The 21403-nt window shown below is 43.6% G+C and overlaps 1 long non-coding RNA gene across 1 annotated transcript; it reads right to left on the bottom strand.

Annotated features, from left to right (window-relative positions):
- Positions 1-7223: 7223 nt before the first annotated feature.
- LOC123578402 lies at positions 7224-16299 on the bottom strand. The gene is made up of 3 exons (XR_006702368.1): positions 15375-16299; positions 9733-9791; positions 7224-7453 (listed from the first exon to the last, which is right to left on the bottom strand). It is a non-coding gene; the product is annotated as an uncharacterized LOC123578402 (long non-coding RNA).
- Between the last annotated feature and the right edge of the window lie 5104 nt (positions 16300-21403).

Raw genomic sequence — 21403 nt, 5'->3', positions numbered from 1 at the left:
GCGTTCCCGCCAACAGTGCACAAGGGCTCCCTTTTCTCCACATCCTCATCAAAACTTGATATTTCTGGTCTTTTTGATAACAGCCACTCTAGCAAGTGTGAGGTGATATTTCATTGTGGCTTTGATTTGCATTTCCTTGATGATTAATGATGTAGACCATTTTTTCGTGTACCTATTGGCCATCTGTATGTCTTCTTTGGAAAAATTTAAGTCTTCTGACCATTTTTAAAACAGATTGTTTTTTTTTCCTGACTTGTAAGAGTTCTTTATATATTTTGGATATTAACCCCTCATTAGATAATTCACAAATATTTTCTCCCATTTTGTAGGTCGCTTTTTCATTTGGCTGATGGTTTCCTTTGCCCTGCACAGGCTTTGTAGTTTGACTTACTTCCACTTGTGTTTTTTGGCTTGTGTTGCTTTTGCTTTTGGTGTCACGGTGCAAAAATGGTTGCCAAGACCCAGGCCAAGGAACTTACTGCCTATATTTCCTCCTAGGAGTTTTATGGTTTCAGGTCTTATGGTCAAGTCATTAATCCATTTTGAGTTCACTTTTGTGTATAGTATCAAGTAATGGTCAGTCTCATTCTTTTGCATGTGGCTGTCCAGTTTTCCCACGGACAATGGATCTCCCAATGGAGATTGTCCTTTCTCCATTGTTTATTCTTGCCTCCTTTGTTGTAAATGAGGCATATATGTGTGGGTTTATTTCTCTATTCTATTCCATTGATCTCTGTGTCTGTTTTTTTTTTAATATTTATTTATTTTTGAGAGAGAGAGAGAGAGAGAGAGAGAGAAGGGCAGAGAGAGAGTGGGAGACACAGAATCTGAAGCAGGCTCCAGCCTCTGAGCTGTCAGCATATAGCCCAATGTGGGGCTTGAATTCATGAACTGCAAGATCATGACCTGAGCTGAAGTCAGATACTTAACCCACTGAGCCACCCAGGTGCCCCTATGTGTCTCTAATTTTTAAGCCAACACTATACTGTTTTAATTACTATAGTTTTGTAATATAATTTGAAATCAGGGAGCATGATGCCTTGAGCTTTGTTATTCTTTCTTAGGATGACTTTGGCTATCTGGGGTCTTTTATGGTTCATTCAATTCTAAGATTGCTCCATTTATATGAAAAATGCCATTGGAATTTTGATAGGGATTGCCTTAAAGTTATATATTGCTTTGGGTAGTATGGACATTTTAAAATGTTAATTCTCCTAATCCATTCTAATCCAATAAATTTCTATTTATTTGGTGTCTTCTTCAATTTCTTTTATTAGTTTATGAGTCTTTATTAGTCTTGCTGTTTTCATTGTACAGGTTTATCACTTCCCTGGTTAAATTTATCCCTAGGTATTATATTATATTTGATGCAATTATAAATGGGATTTTTTTCCTTCTTTTCTTTCTTTCTTTCTCTTTCTTTTCTTTTCTTTCTTTCTTTCTTTCTTTCTTTCTTTCTTTCTTTCTTTCTCTTTCTTTCTTTCTTTCTTTCTTTCTTTCTTTCTTTCCTTCCTTCTTTGATAGAGCGTGCAAATGGGAAAGAGGGGCAGAGGGAAAGAGAGAATCTCAAGCATGGAGTCTGACATAAGGCTCGATCCTACGACCCTGGGATCATGACCTGAGCCAAAATCAAGAGTCAGATAGATGCTCAACCAACTGAGCCACGCAGGTGCCTCATGGGTTTGTTTTCTTAACTTCTCTTTCAGATTGGTCATTATTAGTGTATGGAAGCACATATTTTTGCATATTGATTCTGTATCCTGCAATATTATTGAGTTCATTTATTAGCGCTTACAGTATTTTGATGAAGACTTTAGGGTTTTCTGTATATAATATCACGTCACTTGCAAATAGTGACAATTTTACCTCTTCCTTTCCAATTTGGATGCCTATTATTATTATTATCTTTATTACTTAATTGCTCCATCCAGAACTTTTGATAGTAGGTTGAATAAAAGTGGCGAGAGTGGGCATCCCTGCCTTGTTCCTGATCTTAGAAGAAAAGCTTTTAGCTTTTTACTATTCAGTATGATGTTAACTGTAGGCTTGCCATATATGGACTTTATTATTCTGAGGTACACTCCCTCTCTACCCACTTTGTTGACTGTTTTTCTGATGAATTGATGTTGAATTTTGTCAAATGTTTTTTTCTGCACCTGTTGAGATGATCATATGATTTTTATCCTTTGTGTTGTTAATGGTGTATCACATTGACTGGTTTATGGATATTAAATCATCCTTGCATCTCTGGAATAAATCCTACTTGATCCTGGTATATGATTTTTTAATGTATTATTGAATTTGGCTTCCTAATTTTCTGTTGAGGATTTTTGCATCTATGTTCATCAGGGATATTGGCCTGTCATTTTTTTGTGTGGCCTCCTCATCCGGTTTTGGTATCAGGGTACTACTAGCCTTGTAAGTGAATTTGTAAGAGTTCCCTTCTCTTCTATTTTTGGAAGAGTTTCAGAGTGACTGGGATCAACTTGTCTTTGAAAATTTGGCAGAATTTACTTGTCTGGTCCTGGACTTCGGTTTGTTGGACGGTTTTTGATGACTAATTCAGATTACTAGTAATTTGTTAGTTCAGATTTTCTATTTCAGTATGTTTCAGTCTTGGCAGGTTGTATGTTTCTAGGAATTTATCCATTTCTTCTAGGTTCTCCCATTTGTCGTCCTGTCATTGTTCACTGTACTGTCTTATAATCTTTTGTATTTCTGTGACATCAGTTTTTTTTTTTCAATTTTTTTTTCAATGTTTATTTATTTTTGGGACAGAGAGAGACAGAGCATGAACAGGGGAGGGGCAGAGAGAGAGGGAGACACAGAATCGGAAACAGGCTCCAGGCTCTGAGCCATCAGCTCAGAGCCCGACGCGGGGCTCGAACTCTCGGACCACGAGATCGTGACCTGGCTGAAGTCGGACGCTTAACCGACTGCGCCACCCAGGCGCCCCGACTGTGACATCAGTTTTAACATCCCTTTCATTTCTGATTTTGAGTCCTCTTTTTTTCTTGGTGAGTCAAGCTGAAGATTTGCCAATTTTGTTTACCTCTTCAAAGAACCAGCTCTTAGTTCCATTGATCTTTTCTACAGTCTTTTTAGTATCTACTTCATTTATTCCTGCCCTAATCTTTGTCATTTCCTTCCTTCCACTAACTGTGGGCTTTGTTTCTCCTTTTGCTAGTTTCTTGAGGTGTAAAGTTGGGTTGTTTACTTGAACCTTTTATTTCATGAGGTGGGCATTTATCACTGTGAACATTCCTCTTAGAACTACTTTTGCTGCATCGCACAAATTTGGGTGACACTTCCATTTTCATTTGTCTCAAGGTATTTGCTGATTTCTCTTTGGATTTTTTTCTTCGATCCATTATTTATCCAATAGCATGTTGTCTAATTTTCACACATTTGTGAGTTTTAGTTCTCTTCATGCAATTAACATCTAGTTTCATACCATTGTGGTCAGAAAAGATGCTTGATTATGATTGCAATCCTTTTAAATGGTTAGGACTTTTTTGGGGGCCTGACATTTGATCTGTCTTGGAAAATCTTCCATGTGCACTTCAGAAGAATGGGTGCTATTGCTTTTGTATGGAATGTTCTAGAAATATCTGTCAAGTCCATCTGGTTAACATGTCATTTCAGGCCAGTGTTTTCTTCTTGGTTTTCTGCCTGCATTGAGATAAGTAGGATATTAAAGTCTCCTATTATTATTGTATCCCTATCAATTTTTCCCTTTAAGTCTGTTAGTATTTGCTTGATATATTCAGATGCTGCTATGTTGGGTTTGTAAATATTTATAAATGTTATATCTTCTTTTTGGATTTGCCCATTTATCAATATGTAACACCGTCCTTTGTCTCTTATTACTATCTGTGTTTTAAAGTCTATTATATGTGATATAAGTATAGTTAATCCAGCTTTCTTTTTGTTTCCATTTGCATGGAATATCTTTTTCCATTCTTTCACTTTCAGGCTGTGTGTGTCCTTGCATCCGAGGTGAGTGTCTTGTAAGCAGAATGTAGATGGGTCTTGTTTAACCCATTCAGCCAGTCTGTCTTTTGATTGGAGAATTTAGTTCATTTTCATTTCAAGTAATTTTTTTAAGTTTATTTACTTAGAGAGAGAGAGAGCTGGAGAGGGTCAGAGAGAGAGAGAGAGAGAGAGTCCCAAGCAGGCTCCACACTAGTCGTGCGCTGATGCGGGGCTTGAACTCATGAACCGCGAGATCATGGCCTGAACTGAAACCAAGAGACAGATGGTTAACTGACTGAGCACCCAGGCACCCACATTTAAAGTCATTTTTAAAAAATGTTTATTTATTTTTGAGAGAGAAAGAAAGAGAGAACATGTGCAGGGGAGGGGCAGAGAGAGAGGGAGACCAAAGACTTCTGCTCTGACAGCAGTGAGCCTGATGTGGGGCTCATGGGGGCTCGAACTCACAAAACATGAGATCGTGACCTGAGTTGAATTCAGATGCTCAACTGACTGAGCCACCCAGGTGCCCCTAAAGTAATTATTGATAGGTCTCTGCTTATTGCCATTTTGTTCATTGTTTTTTGGCTGTTTTCGTAGCTTCTGTCTGTTCCTTGATTCGTCTCTTACTCTTTTCCTCTGTGTTTGATGGCTTTCTTTAGTGGTCTGGTTATATTCCCTTCTCTTTATCTTTTGTGTGCTTACCTACTGTAGGTTTTTGCCTTGTGGCTACCCTAAGACTTATATAAACAACTTCTATTGGTAACAGTCTATTTTAAGTTGATAACTTAAGTGTGATCCCACTGTAAAGCTCAACATTATTACTCCCTCTCATGTTTTACGTTTTTTATGTCACATTTTACATCTTTTTATCTTGTGAATCCCTGAACTAATTATTTTAATTATAGTTTTTACTACTTATGTCTTTTAATCTTCATACTGGCTTTATAAGTGATTCATCCAGTATCTTTACTATATATTTACCTTTCCAGTGAGAAATATTCTTTCATATGTGTTCTTGTTACCCATTAGCTGCCTTTCTTTTCAGCTTAAAGAAATCCCATTAGCATTTCTTGTAAGGCCAGGTTAGTGGTAATGAACTCCTTTAGCTTTTGCGTGTCTGAAACCGTTATTTTTGAATTAATGGAAATTCAGGTTGTTTCCAGACAAAATGTCTACCAAGCTGTTAGAAAAAAAAAGTTCAAATTTAAATATCACTAGGATTATTTCCTCCTTCGTTCTTCTTAACAATTCCCAATTATTTTCATGGGGCGTATGTGTCTTCTTAACTGGGCACATCGATGCCTATGTCTGATGACTGTCACGGAATGCAGAACTCAGTGCAGCCCTTCTTGAATTGCCAGGTTTATTTTATAGTTTATATTGCAGGATGCGCCTTATTTGGGTTGCAACGAACATTTATTGAGCGTCCGCTATGGCGTTCCAGCAGATACAGGTGGAGAACAGAGAACCGCAAAGAAACAAAGAAAAACGATGTTGGGACAATAAGGAAGTCAGTCTCTCTAGATCAAAGGGGCTTGTGTAACAAACGACTTAGTTTTACTCAAAGGAAGGCGGATTAATGCCACCTAGTGATGCCTTCAAAGGAAGTAGTAGTCTTTGGGACAGATAAACCCGCATACAAATGACACAAGGCAAGGAATAAAAATTGGGACATACAAGTTAAGCGTAAGGATTGAGTATGGAAGTACCTAGCCTCAAGCCTCCCCCCAGGATACCCATTGCAATATTTAGAGCGGTCTACATTAAAAAAAAAAAAAAAAAAAAAAAGATCACGTTGGGGTGAAGGTGCAGGGCGGCGTTACAAAACAGTCTTTGGAGCCAGTAGGGTTTCCTGCTCATGTACCCAAGCATCAGTGTCTAGCTTAACTCTAATCGCAGTTATGTAGCAGAAAGCAGACCAGCTTTGGAGCTACAGACACCTAGGTTCAACTCCATGACTCATTGGTTCATCTCTCCTTTCGCTCACGAAGCACCAACCCTAGGCAAGGGACTGTGTAGGCGTCGCGGATACAGCAGAGAACAAGACGACATCCCCGCCCTCTTGGGATGCTCATACTAGTGGAGGAGAACGGATAAAGAGCACGAACCTTCAGCTAGTGTTGAGAGCTATAAAGACAACACAGAGAGGGGGAGGATGTGATGGAGAGGCCTGAAGGAGGAGTCCAGGCCAGACTGGATGATGAGAAAGGCCCGAAGGTGGTGGGACCTGCCTGAGTGGGAGGAGCAGGTCACGCACACGCATCTGCGGGGAGAGTCTCCAAAGCAGAGGGAACAGGCGTGGTGTGCACGGGCACAGAGAGAAAAAGCCTGTGTGGCCAGGACGTGGGAGGGGAAGAGGCAAGTGGTATGAGGTCAGAGGCAAGATCAGATAGGAGAGTTCGGATTTTATTTTCACTGCAGTGAGAATCCATGGGGTGTGATGGGAAAGTGGTGGGTGGCAGGATGGCAGGGCGTGATGTAATCCAATTTAAACCTTCCAACTCCTGTTCTCATTGCCGTGCGGGAAACAAATCACGGAGAGGCAAGCGTGGACGCAGAGTGAGCCACGGGGGGGTTCATGCTATGGACCAGGTTGGACATGATGGTGGCCTCGGCCCTGGTAATGACAGGGAGAGGACAATTCCCGAAGCCATGAGCCTCCCATAGGCGGCGACTCTACCTCTCAAAGCCCGATGTGTGTTCATCTGTGAAGCCGGGATGCCGGCTCCCGGAGGCCGTTGGGAGGGGCATTCCGGAACTTGTCAACACCTAGCACAGTGCCTGGCACACGGTCCGTGCTCCCTGCGAGGCACCGACACTCACTCTGCTCTACCTCACTTTGGCTCGTTTGCAAACAACGAGGAGTGGTGGGTAATCGCCAGAGGCTGATAGGACGCTGACCATTCTAATGGATTCGAATGAGATGAAAACCCAGGAGGAAACAACAAAAAAGAAAAAAAAATACAAGGAAATTTACATCGAGGTGTTGAAGAAGGTCCCAAGAAGCAAACGCAAATGGTGGTTTTGATTCCTGTCCATGCGATGGTCACGTACCTCAAGGAGCTGTGCACACAATCGCTAAACTTAGGGAATCCTATTAACGAGGGACAGAGAGATAGCGGGCAGAATGGGGCTTTCTGTTTTTATCCGCCCCCCCCAATGGTCTGCGAGTGGGAGAGGCCCTTTATGTCCCTGGTAAACATGAGCTTCTACTGCAGGTGTTTGAGTTTATCACAGAGAGGAAATGACTTTTTTTACACCTAATTTAATCTGAAGCTATTCACAGTTTAAAATGTTTAGTAACGGTGACCTTTTTAATGACTAACACATTGCAGGTGGTCCTGTTGTAGCCAGCAGTTAATGTTTGCCATCAGAAAGAGAGAGAGAGAGAATTAAATGACCACTCCATGGCAGTTGTCTTTGCCTTGCAGGGTTCAAAGGACAGCTGGTTCTGAAGGGGGCCATAGTTAAGAGTCTGTGAAAAAAAAGATGGGGTCATTTCTCCTCAATGGGAGAGCAACTCTCCTTTTCTTGGTCTTTCTTGGAACTGAGGTTTGGGCAGAATGTCTCAGAAAGAACCACAAACCGGATATCGCTAGCTGTTTTCTTTTTCAAAGGACAGATGGGTCTGTGATATTTCAATGGCCAACAATGGACAAGGAATTGTTTTGGTTGCTGACCGTCGGCTGAATTCTTGGGCTTTTCCCACCATTTTGCACGAGACTGGGGGGTCCATGGGATGTCCAGGGAAGAACTACCATTGCAGACGAGTGACGGAGGCCCAGGGCGAGAGAAGAAGGAATCGACCCAGTGGCTTATGGCAGATCTTATCCCACACACCAGCTCTCTTGACAATGTACTAGATCCCATGCACCCGCAAGGGGCTTTCGTTCTCGGTCAATCCCAAATGAGGTGATCGCCTGGGCTGCTTGATTATCCAAGTGGCTTGGATAAGGGCCCATAGCTTGTCTCTAAATCACCTTTCAGGGCTCTTGCATCTGTGTCAATACCCTAAGAGTTCTGCTTTATGGAGACCAGAGCGGTTCATATGTCAAGGCAAAAGTATCCCAAGTGTGTACTTGGCCCGCAGGGCAGTGCGGCCTCGGTGCCCACAAACATCATCTTTAGTTTATAACTAAGGAAGCAGATACCTAATGCAGTGTCTTGACTCTCCCAGGAAGCCCTCTCTGGAGTGAGTGTGTCTCTGTCCTTTAAGCAGTGGGTTTCACTGTTTTAGCCTTTTCCTTCCTCCTCCTGGCCCCCACGCCTAATAGCTCCTGGAGACTATGCACACCCCCGCCCCCACTTTTATGGGAAGAAGCAGCTTTGGGGCCCAGGAGAGTCTGCTTTGCTGACTGGCACCTTAACACCTCACCATGAGCAGGGGTTCCCCATCCTGGGTGATTTGCATGGCACCTGTTTGCCCAGCCCTACGAATTTTATTCTGAAGTCATTAACATCCCCCCCAGTCATTTGTGTTGGGAGTCAGACTTCTGAGCTCTGTGTTCACCGAACTGATTCTGGCTCACTGTCTTGTTGGGTTGCTGGGACCACAAGAGTGCTTATAACAGAAGCCTTCTTACTGTTTACACCTAAGGAAGTGTAGAGGACGTGGAAAGACAGAGGTCTGCTGGTATGTTTTCAGGGCTTCTAATGAGACAGCAGTTGGTTCTAAGGAACCTGCACGGTCTTTAATTTTTTCCACACACGTGCCGAGGGCTAAAGCCATTCAGTGTCACACATGAGGCTTGGTCCTCAAGTGCACCCTCTTTCAGAGGTTTTCCTGTATCCCACCCCCTTTCTCTTAGTCATTATTGTTTTAAAAAAATCATTCGATTCTAAAAAATAGACTGGGATGGTGGTTGCACAACTCAGAAAAATCCACTAAAAATCACTGAATTCTACACTTCAAATGTGAAGGAAAGTTAACTTCAAAAATTCTGAGCCCAAACATTAAAAAAATTAAAGAAGAAGAAGAAGAAGAAGAAGAAGAAGAAGAAGAAGAAGAAGAACGACACCTCGGCGACTGACTTCAGCCCAGGTCATAATCTCATGTTCTGTGGGTTCGAGCCCTGCATGGGGCTCTGTGATAACAGCTCAGAGCCTGGAGCCTGCTTCCAATTCTGTGTTTCCCTCTCTCTCTTCTCCTCCCTCCTTTTGATTGTGTTCTATCAAAAATAAATAAACATTCAAAAAACTTTTTTTAAATTCTGAGCTCTATGCGATTACAGTTGGTGCATTTTTTTCCTTCACGTTCTCTCTACCTCAGCAAGAGAGTTTATAAAATGAAAACCTCACCTATAAACAAACAAACAAACAAAAATACTGGAGAATGCAAATTTGCATTTCATACCTTATTAAAATTACACCTCCCCGACAAAATGTCAGAAACAGAAAAGGTGGTTCATTTATAGAGCATCTTTTCTTTGGCTTGCTAGTTATACCAGAATCTTTATGCTGTTAGGGGGAATCAGAATTGAATATGATGTATCAACAGACTCAAAATAATATGAGAAAATAAAACTACATGTTTCAAAATATAGGCAATGAACTGTTCTTCCCTGGCGACATTGCATGTGTTTCTAAAGGTTATATTAGTGATCAACGTACGTGGTGTCACTCATTCATATTTGAAATGGTGTAAGGAAAGAAATGGAAAAACATTTGAATTCTCTCTCCTTCACCCTACCACATTCTCACCCTGAACGCTCTTTTTTTTTCCCCCCTGAGCTCCAGAACAGTTAAAGTTGGTACCTATATTAATGTGAGTACTTTATTGTCCTGAAATTACGGCTTTTGAAGTTTCTTCCTTTCTGAAACAAAAAAGAAAAACCATGGTTGACATCAAAGAGGAGGAATTCTCCTCACTAGCAATTATGGTCCCTTAATGTTACTCAATATCCACCCCGTTGCAAACTGCCTTTGCTTTTTGTAACATGTACTTATTTTGATCAACACCTTTAGAAAAAGTACCTAAAAGTACCCAACTACCTATAAAACCCTCGCTGGATTCTTCCCGGTGGTGGTTGTTGTGAATCAAAATACCCCTTAATAATGCATTCTGCCATATATGATTGTGGGTGTTTTTTTCTTTTAAAGAAAACATTTAATTACTATTGGAGAGTTCTAACTGTTAGCTGTGAGTTACCAGATGTGAAACCAGACACAAGGGTGAGATTTTACAATTTCAGCACAGCTGCTTACGACCAAATCTGGTTTAGGACACCGTCGATGGATTTAAAAACATTACATTTATATTAAAAATAGCAGGGCCTCATATGCAGCCCAGCTGAAGGTCTTCTTGGCAAACTTGTTAAAATCAGAACGAGTCCCCCAATCAAAGTCCCAAAGCAGCCTGTATGCAGGGGCCAGTGACATGGGCTGTCACTGCCTGCCCACCCCCCCACCGCGACCCCCCCACCCGAACACTCTCATGGAGACACATGTGTCTGGGCCTTTTGTCCGAATTCTAAATTAAACCTCCGATCCTTTTCATTTGTATGTTATGTGCGCTCAGCGCCAGAATGTGAAGGCTTAAAAGGCATCAGCAGTTTGTGCAGCCTTGAAAACCTTCGCCTGCTGCACCGAAGATTTAAGACAAAGGTGTTGTTTCGTCTCTCTGCCCACCCCCCTGCACCCCCACCCGCCCCGGCATTTGAGTTTTTACAGTGGAAGAAGAAAATAGCTCTCCAAAGCTTATTTTTTTCTCCCTCTCCCCACGCTTCCCCCCATGGGTTCCTGAATCGGCAGCTGTTATTCTGGGCCAAATTGTCGCCATGCTTCGCGGAGCGTGCGGAACCAGGCAGGGCAGCTGAAATAACTGTGAGATGCTGGGGACGTGGACCCCCGCGCCCCGCGCATTGGAGAGCCGGCCTTGGCCTCGCTTCCATTTCTGCCGCTATTTCAACAAGAGTTTCCGAGCGTTCCCAGGGTAGCGGGAGGACAAGGAAGACCCTGTCGGCATCTGTGAGTCTGAAGCACTCTCGGAGTGCTGACCCTTGAAAACCTGCACCCCGCCCCGCAGGAAGTTACACGAGGACAGCGTTCAAATGCATCCAGACGGTACAACAGGCTACCCGGTGAAGGGCCAGCCTGGAGCCTTCTCTCCCCAGACCCTCTATCTACAGCCACCACACCCCCCTCTCAGGAACCTAAGACTTTTTTGCAGCCTCTCCATTTTTTCCCTATACACGGGCATGTGTGTCTGAGCGTGCCTTCATGTGTGTGTGTGTGTGTGTGTGTGTGTGTATACATATGTATATATAGACATATGTATGTAAATCGTGCGTGCATGTAGGTATATGTAAATCGTGCATGCGTGTATTATGTAAATTGAAGCAAACCGTGCACATTGCTCTGTACCTCCCCTGTCACTTCCTAGGGTGTCTTGAGAGCTTCCCAGATCAGGTCAAACAGCTTCCTCCTTCTTTGCAAGGTGATACAGTTTTTGATCAAATGGGCATTTGGGCCATATTCCGTTTTGTTCTTATTGCACACGGCGTTAACGACACACATCCTTCTTCGGGTATCTCTGTTCGTACCTGTGAGTGTCTCTGAAGGACAAGTTCCTAGAACTAGAATTGTTGGCTTAACAGGTGTGCCTATACGTCTTTCAAAAGTACGTCGATCCACGCGTGCATGCGTGCTTGTTGCCGACAGTCTTTTGGTTGTTTTGGTTTTAAAGTGACGGGTCCACACTGAGACGCCCTCGGTACAAACTGTGCTCCCCTCCGGTTTGAAGCTTCGGGGCCCCCTCAACATAAATATGCCACCCACGCGCACACCCACGAGCTCACGCGTGCACTCATAGGCTCACTCAGTCTCACTAGTGTTTTGGGAATTTTTCATGTAGGTATGTGGGATGTCTCCATCGCGTTGTCAGCCAACGATACCAAAACTGGACTTAAAATGTTAGGATTGCCGGTATCTGCAGGTGTGACTATTTCTTATTCTGGGGACCCTCTTTAGGGCTTGACTCCTGCCTCCTGGCTCCCGTAGTGATGCTCCTCATCTCCCCAGCCCCCTCCTGCAGCTGCAAAACATGGGCTGAGCAGGCTACAAAGAGCACCACCCTGGGGTTACCAGCCTTGTGCTGGGGCAGACAAATGGTAACAGAGCCGGTCTTTGCCACAAGTCAGTTTCCGCCTGTCCTGTGGAAAGGTGACAGCAAATCTCTAGTGCTGAGTGGGGACGGGACGGGCTTTCAGCGTGTGTCCCCTGCTTGTCTGCAGCCTTCACTCCATCCTGTTTCGCTATGAACATTCTGAGTAAATCCATTTCGGTCATGAAGCTTAACGGGGGTGGTGGCCAGAAGTGGAGGAGGCTGAATGAGACTAAAAGGGTAAAATTTCATTTCAGTCCAAAGACAAGCCCTTTGTATATGTCCGCTTGAAGAATTGGAATTTCTTGGGAGGTACAGATAAGTAAATGGGGGGGTGAACTTGAGGAGGTCACTTCCCCTGGTCTCGGGGAAGGAGAGTTTCCTCACCTGTACGAGGAGTGGGATTTGACCACATCATCAGTTCCCAGAGTATGTTCCATGGTACCCTCATTGGAAGCATTCTCCCTGAGAATATAATTTTATAGTTAAATAATTTGAGGAAATCGCTGCATTTCAGCACCTCCTGGAGATTCCGGAAGTTTAGCAAGTTAAGGACTGAGCAGTCCTTCAGCAAAGAACCATTAACTTCTCTTAGTTCAGTGTTTCCCAGTCGTATTTGACAAAAATTGTTTTCGTGGATCCCTTATTAACGTTCTTTAGAGCCCACTCTGGGAAATACTGGACGTTCTCCGGGGGAACTTCTAGTTTGAATATTCTGCAATGAACTGATCAGTTGTTGCTAGTTCTTGTAGACCAGTCCTCGCTCCCCCTCAGTTACTACGAGCCTGTCTGTCACCACTTCTCACCCTGTGTCCGAAATCTGTCTCCTCAGCTGCCCCGGGGGGTACTGGCCCCACCCACAGCACCAGGGCCTGCACACAGTAGGTGCTCGACAAATGCCTGCTGTTGGGCAGAAATCACTGCCTGTTGGCTTTGAGGTTTGGCCTCTGTTGGGTGCGTGTAGATTTAGGGAGGGATCTGACGGAAAGGAAAAAAATAATGGGGGAGGGGCAAGGAAGGAGAGCTAGAGGAGGGGTGGGGATGGGGGGAGGAAGACACAAGGGAACAGAGAGAGGAAAAAGAAGAAGAAAGAAACATAAAAAGAATCTGGCTGTGCATGGAGGGCAGATCAGGAGGGGGGCTTGGAAAACGTGTAAAATATATGTGGCATTCTGCGGGACTGACCGTGAGCTGGAGGAAGGACGCATATCTTACGCTCTGGCTCTGCTTTTTAACAGTAGCACTACCTGGCCCATAGCGGGTCTTTATTCATATTCACTAAGTGACTAAATAACGACCATAACAATAGTTAGCATGTATTGAGCTATGTCGGTGGGCTAAGCTTTTTATGTGCATTATCTTATTTATAACAGCCCCACGAGCTGGATGATAACCCATTTCTCAGATGCGGGAACTGAGGCTCAAAGAGCCAAGTTACCTGCCCAATGCACAGGAACTCAAGGCAGCGGGACTCTAGATCCTCTGACCTCAACTATATGCTAATACCTGCATGGGGAAGCGTGCCTTCATCTCAGGGACATGGCGCCTGACCACACTGCTTCCCCCAAATCCAAGGAGAACTTTCTCTTTGAAGGAAATGAAAACTGAAACCCATTCTTCCATGGGAAAGACAACACATTTTCTGTGTCTCCCCCCCCCACTCCAGTTTTTCCCAATAAGAACAATATGAATGCCTACGGGGAAGGCGAAGGTCGAAAAGAACGGCTCTGTGCTGGCAGGTGTCTGTTTCCCTTACATGTAAGAGACTCTCCACTGACTGTTGGTATGAGCAGCCACTAAAGGTTTTGTCCCAGGCAGCCACCCCAGGCCCTCTTACATCCTGTCTGGGGACATGGTATCAATACTGGCCTGCAAAGTGGGTCATTTCTCAAGCAGGACTTCAGCATGTTGAGGGGGCAAGATGGTCTACACTTTCCCATCGGCTGAAATACCTCACTCCTTCCCCATTCCCACCGCCTAACACCCACCAGCCACCTTGACTCCTTCTCCTGAGACGGCTGGCTTCTACAGTTAAAGAGCCAGGGTGAAAACCCTGCCAGGAGAGGAGTTTATTTAGAAAAAAGCCTCCAAATTGCAGGGGGGTTTGTTTTGTTTTTGTTTTTTGTTTTGTTTTAAGATGTGAGCATCTAAAGTCTAAACGCTCAAAGACCTTGGTACCTTTGCCATGTCTGTGGAGGGTCAGCTTGCCTCTTCCAATATAATTTCCAATATTGCCTCTTCCAATATAATTTCTGTGGAATCAAAGTCCCAATTAGACCCGCTGAGCGGTCCTGCCTGATCACTCAACTGACTCCCAGACCTCCCCACTTCTCTGTGTCTCGGCCTTTGGGATGTATGTCAACATTAACCTGTTAGTTTCTCGTGCTTTCATGGAAACATCTGGACCTGGATAAGGAGGGCAGGGAATAGTTTAAAGAAGGTCCAAGAGGTTAATTGACCCCCATGATAGAGAATGGAGACCAATACATGATAGTTATTATTGTTATGGCTGTTATTTATTCACTGAACAACTTTTTTTTTTTTTTTTTCCACTAAGCAACTTTTAATGAGCACCTGCTTTGGGCCAGGTGGTGTCCCTACTATTAGTATCAGAAAGCAGGTGTGAAGAGCACAGACAGGCAGACGGAGAATGAGGCTCACTTGGAGGAGACAGAGGAAAGGGACCAGGAGATCTGCCAAGCTAAGCGGGATTGAGCGGCTGGAGGATGAAGGGAGAGTTCAGGGTGACTTTGCTGGATGCGTGTCCTAGAGCGCAGTTCCTCCTTATCTTTTCAAGAGACTTTGCGATGATTTAAATTGCATTTTGATTCTCTGAATGTTAGACGGCCTTTTACAACGTTGTCATTATAGACGGTCACGAGGCAGCTCCTATCATTAGTCTAATAGGTCGAGTGACCTGCTTGGAAATGTTCTCCCTGACCCCTGCCTCGCTTTCTCCTTCCTCCAGTGCTCTGGGCTTGGTGCAACGGCTTCTGGAACGAGGAAGGGTTCGGTGTTCAGGGAGGGGAGGCATCAGGACAAAGGAGGAGTTCGACCCTCTGTGCCTTTCTTGACTTTCATCCCCATCAGTTTTCCTGTCTCCGGTTTGTTCTACGGCTCTCTCTCCTCTTCCTAATCACTTTCGTATTCCACTTTCCAATTCTCCTCCCTTCCCTTTTTCCTTTCTGTCCTCGGACTCCTCAATTTTCCCATTATTTTCCATTTCTGGTGCTCTCCTTCCCCTTAGTCTCCCCCACCCCCCACCTTATTCTCCTTGTATCTCTCCTCTCCTTACCTTTTGTTCATTTTCACTTTTCTTTCCCAGGTTTTCCGTGTTTCCCTTCAGCCCGACAGCCCACGTGGGCAGTGCCTTTGCTCACTGGTGGTATCAAGGCTCAAGTAGTTAAAAAACAAAACAAAACAAAACAAAACAAAACACGAGCTCGTCATTAAGTAAGCATTTGCCATAACACCCCCTCACCCCCAATGAAGTCTAGAGGTTCAGCGACTTAATCGCCTCTCTGTAAGATCAAATCACATTTCTCCCATGACGCTGTTACCAGAAAACATGATTGATGTGCGAGGAAGTCACTATGAAGTAGAATGAAGTCTCCGCTTTACAAAGCAAACATCTTAGAACTCTCAACACACTCAGGATATGGCAAATCCTACCCAGGCCTTGCCTGAGTAATGGAGCAGGCTCTCCTGAAAAGCTGTAATTCTGGAAGACCAGCAGATGGAGAGAGAAGATGTCCGAAATTCCAGAGTGATGAAGGCATGAAGTGTGGCAAGCCTGACCACATAGCTACTGGGATTTTGTAACCACGTAGGGCCCTGAGGTGGGAAAGGGGAGACCCCCATACAAATCATACATCTGCTTCTAGGCCTCCAAAGCTACAACTCAGAAGTAGGGACTTGGGATTAGACGATCTCTGGGATCCCTCTCAATGTCCTACAATGGTATGATGATTCATGTACATGGCCAGTTCCTACCTAAAATAATGAATGGGCAGGTATGGAGCTGATATGCTGCCGTCTGCCCAGCATTGACTCTGGTTCTGTCTACCACACCATCGTTCTTGCTCTTAGAAAGCTTGTCTAATTTCGTGGGGGGTGGGAAGCAGGTGAGAGAATTGAGCGATTAAGAAAAAGAGGAGTTTTAACTCAGCATGAGAAAGGAAGGAAGGAAAGGAGGAAGAGAGAGAGCAAGCAAGAAAGAATGGAAGGAAAGAAGCAAGAAAGGGAGAAAGAAAGAAAGAAAAAAGAAAGAAAGAAAGAAAGAGAGAGAGAAAAAGAGAGGGAGGGAGGACGAAAGGGAGAAAGAAAGAAAAGAAAAGGAAGAAAGAAGGAAAGAAAGAAAGAAAGAAAGAAAGAAAGAAAGAGAAAAAGAGAGGGAGGGAGGAAGAAAGGGAGAAAGAAAGAAAAGGAAAGAAAGAAAGAAAGAAAGAAAGAAAGAAAGAAAGAAAGAAAGAAAAAGGGAGGAAGGAAGGAAGGGAGAAAGAAAGAAAGAGAGGGAGGAAGAAAGGGAGAAAGAAAGAAAAAAAAGAAAAGAAAAGAGAAGAAAAGAAAGAAGCAGTGGGTAACTTTCAACTGAATGGATTAGAGGATATGTAGTTGCTCCCCATGAAAGATAAGGCACCAGATAGGAGGAGAAAGTCTTTGGCTGGTTGGGGAGGAGGCTGGGAGCTTTCCAGGATAATGGAGTTGTCAGGAACAAAAGGTACAGACAAAAATCAAACTGCAATGGTGAAAGATTTAAAGGCCTCAAGGATGCTTAGGAACTTTAGGAACTGGGTGGAAATTTGCTAAACATTCCTGCGAGTTAGAGGAGCTGAAGGTTAGAGCCTCCGTCGCAAATCTTGAGATAGGCAGGTGCCCGAAACCACAGCTCTGAGCACTATTGATAGCTTTGCCCTCTCTTTAAGGTGAGAGCTTCTCCATTAAAGTGTCCCCTTAATAAGAATAACTCAAGAAATTCCACTACGCTCGCTATAGGTGTCTTAGAAGAACCGAGAGAAGATGGACACTGGGCAAAGCTGCTAAGCGATTTTCATGGCAAATGCAAACGGCGGCCCAGAGGAATCGTCATGATTTAGCGTATTTACAGCTTTCAGTTATTTATTGAATTCCTTTAACAATTCAGTTTTGTGAGGGATTAAATGATAAGGCAAGGAGGCGACTGTCACCAGCAATATAGAATGAAATTGGCAGGCTTTGGAGGCAGGTCCAAGCTCTGACTTGAGCTGTGAGATCTTGAACAACTTACTTAATCCCTCTAAGTATTAATTTTCTATAGTGTTTACCTTAGAGAGTTTTTATGACATTGCACGAGATAAAAGATGCTAAGCATTTGGAACAAGGCCTATTTCACAGTATATTAGTTTTCTTCTGCTCTAACAAATGACCGCAAACTTACTGAGTGGCTGAAACCAACACAAATGTATTATGTTACCATTCCATCGGTTGGAAATGTGATCCTGGGTTAGAATTAAGGTGTTGGTAGGGCTGCATTTCTCTATGCCACTTTGAGAGCTGTCTTTTCCAGCTGCCACATCCCTTGGCTCATACCCGCTTCCTCCATCCTCAAAGCAACAATATGGCATCTCTCGGACCATTCTTTCGTGCTCATGCCTCCCTCTGCCCACGGCTGGGAGAGGATATCTGACTTGAAGCACCTATGTGTTAGATTGGCCCCACATGGATAATCCAGGACATTCTCCCCTTTCAAGGTCCTTGATCACATCTGCAAAGTCCCTTTGCCTTTAAGAGAACATAGTCACAGGTTGCAGGGATTGGGGAGTAGATAACGTTTGGGGATCCATTATTCTGCCTACTTCACATCATACATGAGTAACCCAGTTATTACTATTATGAAGTGACCTCCAGATACAAAAAAACAGATGAAGTCTTTTCAGAGCTACAAGATAATTTGAAGAGGCAATTTTGCTGAAGGAAGGGATGGGAATATGTATTTTACAGCATCTAAATTAAAAAAAAAAAAGACTACTGGGGCGCCTGGGTGGCTCAGTCAGTTAAGTGTCTGACTTCGGCTCAGGTCATGATCTCGCGGTTCATGAGTTCAAGCCCCGTGTCGGGCTCTGTGCTGACAGCTTAGAGCCTGGAGCCTGCTTCTGATTCTGTGTCTTCCTCACTCTCCGCCCCTCCCGCACTCACACTCTGTCTCTCTCTCTATCTCTCCCTCAAGAATATATAAACATTAAAAATTTTCAAAAAAAAAAAAGAGTACTGAGTTTGATTATGAAACTGTCTTGCTTATGAATATAACTTTCTGAGTTTAATTAAATAGTAACTAACACATATGGCGTCTCTGTCACATGCCAAGCATGATTTTAAGAGATTTTTCTTCCATAAACACTACCTTATTTAATACTCACAGCAGCTCATGGCATATTTGGAATTATCTACTTAGGAACAATGGCAGAATAGACACAAAGAATTAAAGTAACACCCCCAAGGTCCTACAGACAGGAGGTGAGATAGCTGGGCTGTTTCTGGGCATTGAGTTTCATCTTCAAACTCGGGTTCAGTCCAGTGGCAGAAAGAATGCTCTCTGAAGGACTGGAGCTCATAGAACCAATTTTCCTCTCTAATAGGCCAATATGGGGATGTATTATGAGCAACCTCACAGAAGTACATTCTAGTCATTGTTTGGGGATAGGAGAAGAGGCCCAAAGTCCAGTGACCCTCCCTATGGGCAAAGCATTTCAATACTCACCAGCACAACCCCTCTTCCTGACATGAACGTATCCCCAATGGTATAACTGCATCCCATCAAAGGCCAGTGTAGCTCTGTCCCCAAGAGGCATGGCCACCCAAGTCAGCGGTCAGCTTACATTCCAACCTTCCTCTGTGAGCGGAAGGCAGAATTGCTTGTGACTTGCTGCTTTTCCACAAGACCATATACAATTTCACACTTATGACGAATGCCTTTGGACTAGGGTTTCATAAAACCATTTAGTATATTAGAGTCTATTAACCAGCCTGAAATCATGACCCTCGTTTAGTGGTTATAGACTGTGGCAGCATTTAATCCATACTGGTTGATTTGTATAACATTTATGATCTGAACCAGATCCCTTAATGTCTAAACTCATAGCCATTGGCTTGAAATATGAGCAGCTAGAAAGCACACTGGCAGAGCCCCATGTGATGCTGGTAGGAGAGAGCTTGCGTTAATAAATTTCCCAAAGCACAGGTTAATTTGGATGCACAAGTACGTAGCCAATGGGTAGCTCTGTCACAACTGTTCTGTAGATAGAAGACTCTTGGTGGCCAGTGGCCATTTCTTCGTATTTCCTAACAGAATCCAGATTTTCTTCAGTCCCTACACGCCCCATGTGATCCAAGAGAAGCTGGCTTTACCAACGACTGGTTCAGGATCCCAGGCTTAAGCAGTGAGCCCTTGCATTTCTCCCTGTGACTGTTTTGACCTATTTCAAGCCACATAGAATGAAGGCTAGGGTTAATATTCTAGAATTAAGCAAGAGATTTTCTCTCTTCCTTACAGACCTAAAACAGGAAAGCCTGTTTGTTGCCCCAGTGCTAATGGCAGTCACATTATGCTCATGCCAAAATCCACCTGGATGACACATGCATTATGAAAGGTCTGATGATATTTTTTACCCCATTTGCGAGCTGAAAAATTAGACTACCGCAGTCTCATAGACACTGAAAGACAACACAAGACTCCTTCCTGGGTCAGAGACAGAAGGCTTTATTAGTCACGTCATAGCAAACAGCCTGAACCTCAGCATATTTGCATCTGGTCCCCAACCCGGATTCCTTCAGGGCAGTGCAAAAAGACCGGGGTAAGACATGTGTGTGCCAGGAATTTTGAGCTTCGGGAACCTATATCTTTTATAAAGGATGGTTGGCAGGTCTACTCTCTGCTCCAGAGGGGGACACTATCTATCTTCCAAAGCCATTCACTATACAAACTCTTTTTTATAACCATAGTCCACAACAAAGACAGTGAGCACCTCTGTTTGCAAGATGTGCAGAAATGCCAACGACCCTGCTGAATTAACTCCCACCTAAAAGCGGGCACAGAGAAGAAGGAGGTGCCAAGAAAACAGCCGAAGATCAGAGCTGGATCCCTCATTGTGCTTTTGATCGTAGCTCACTTCACCTCCTGACTTTCTATTAAATGAGATAACCAATTCCTTTTTGTTTAAGGTAGTTGGAGAAAAGGTCTCTTTGACGCACAGCCAAAAAAAAAAAAAAAAAAAAAAAAAGTACAGTAACTGATAAAACAACCAATGGTCTGAATTCTATAGGGAACTCCAGGATTCTTGACTCTTTAAAAAAGAACTGATCTCAGTCAGCCACTAAGTAGGGCATTATATTAAGTTGTGTCTATCTTTGAGAGGGAAAATGGTCTCTGGACTCTACTTGGATTATTTGATGCCTCGTTCAACAATAGTGTGATTAAATCCAACAAAGGGTGATTTTCCCAGAAGGTGAAGGCTGAGGGCGCCACTATAATTTCTCAGCTTACAACCCTATGACCAAATCATAGAAGTTGTTATACAAAGGCCAAGGTATCAGAATCCCTCTGAAAATGACACCCAGCACAAGAGATTGGGTCTTCCCACTGGTCGTGGCTATCATGCCATCAAAGAGCTTATTAAGCCGTTCATATCATACTTCGGCTTAGAAGACTATTTCTCCCTAAGCATCAGCCTGTGTATTTAAGTATATTAGATCATGAATATGTCCCTGAAACAGGATCCGTGAAGTGTAGCAGAGCAGGAAGTTCTTCCTGAGGTCACAGATGGATGGCCATCTTGGAATTGGCCTATCACAGTGGGGACAAGAGACCACTGGGTGGTGCATGGTGTCACATTCTAGAAGATTCTGAAATCTATATCCACAGTCACAGAGATGTGCTCCGAGACCGGAAAGAAAAAGCCAGTGAGCTTACTTACAACTGTAAACTTGTGCCCTATCACTGAACCATACCGCCCATAAAGCCTTGGAAATGATTATTTTTAATATTCTATAATTTTCTTCTCAATAGCACAATCAGAAAGGACCGTATTGGTGGGGTGTGTGTGTGTGTGTGTGTGTGTGTATGCGTGCCTGTGCTAAAGGGCCCAATTTGTTTGTGTAAACATTAAAAACATAATTATAAAATCCATTTTCGAATTTATTCGTTTAAAAATACGGTTGGTGCCTCAAAAATCAGAAAGGGGCTGGCCTCTCTGTTGGAGAGGCCCTGCCTTGTAATGACTATGTAAAAAGCACTTTGTAAACTATAAAAACTCGTACATGTGTTACCTATTATTTAGCTCATCTGTTACT

Source organism: Leopardus geoffroyi, chromosome E2, assembly GCF_018350155.1.
Source record: "Leopardus geoffroyi isolate Oge1 chromosome E2, O.geoffroyi_Oge1_pat1.0, whole genome shotgun sequence".
NCBI classification, from domain to species: Eukaryota; Metazoa; Chordata; class Mammalia; order Carnivora; family Felidae; genus Leopardus; species Leopardus geoffroyi.
The sequence above is the reverse complement of the archived record's forward strand: the minus strand, read 5'-3'. Positions and strand labels throughout refer to the sequence as shown.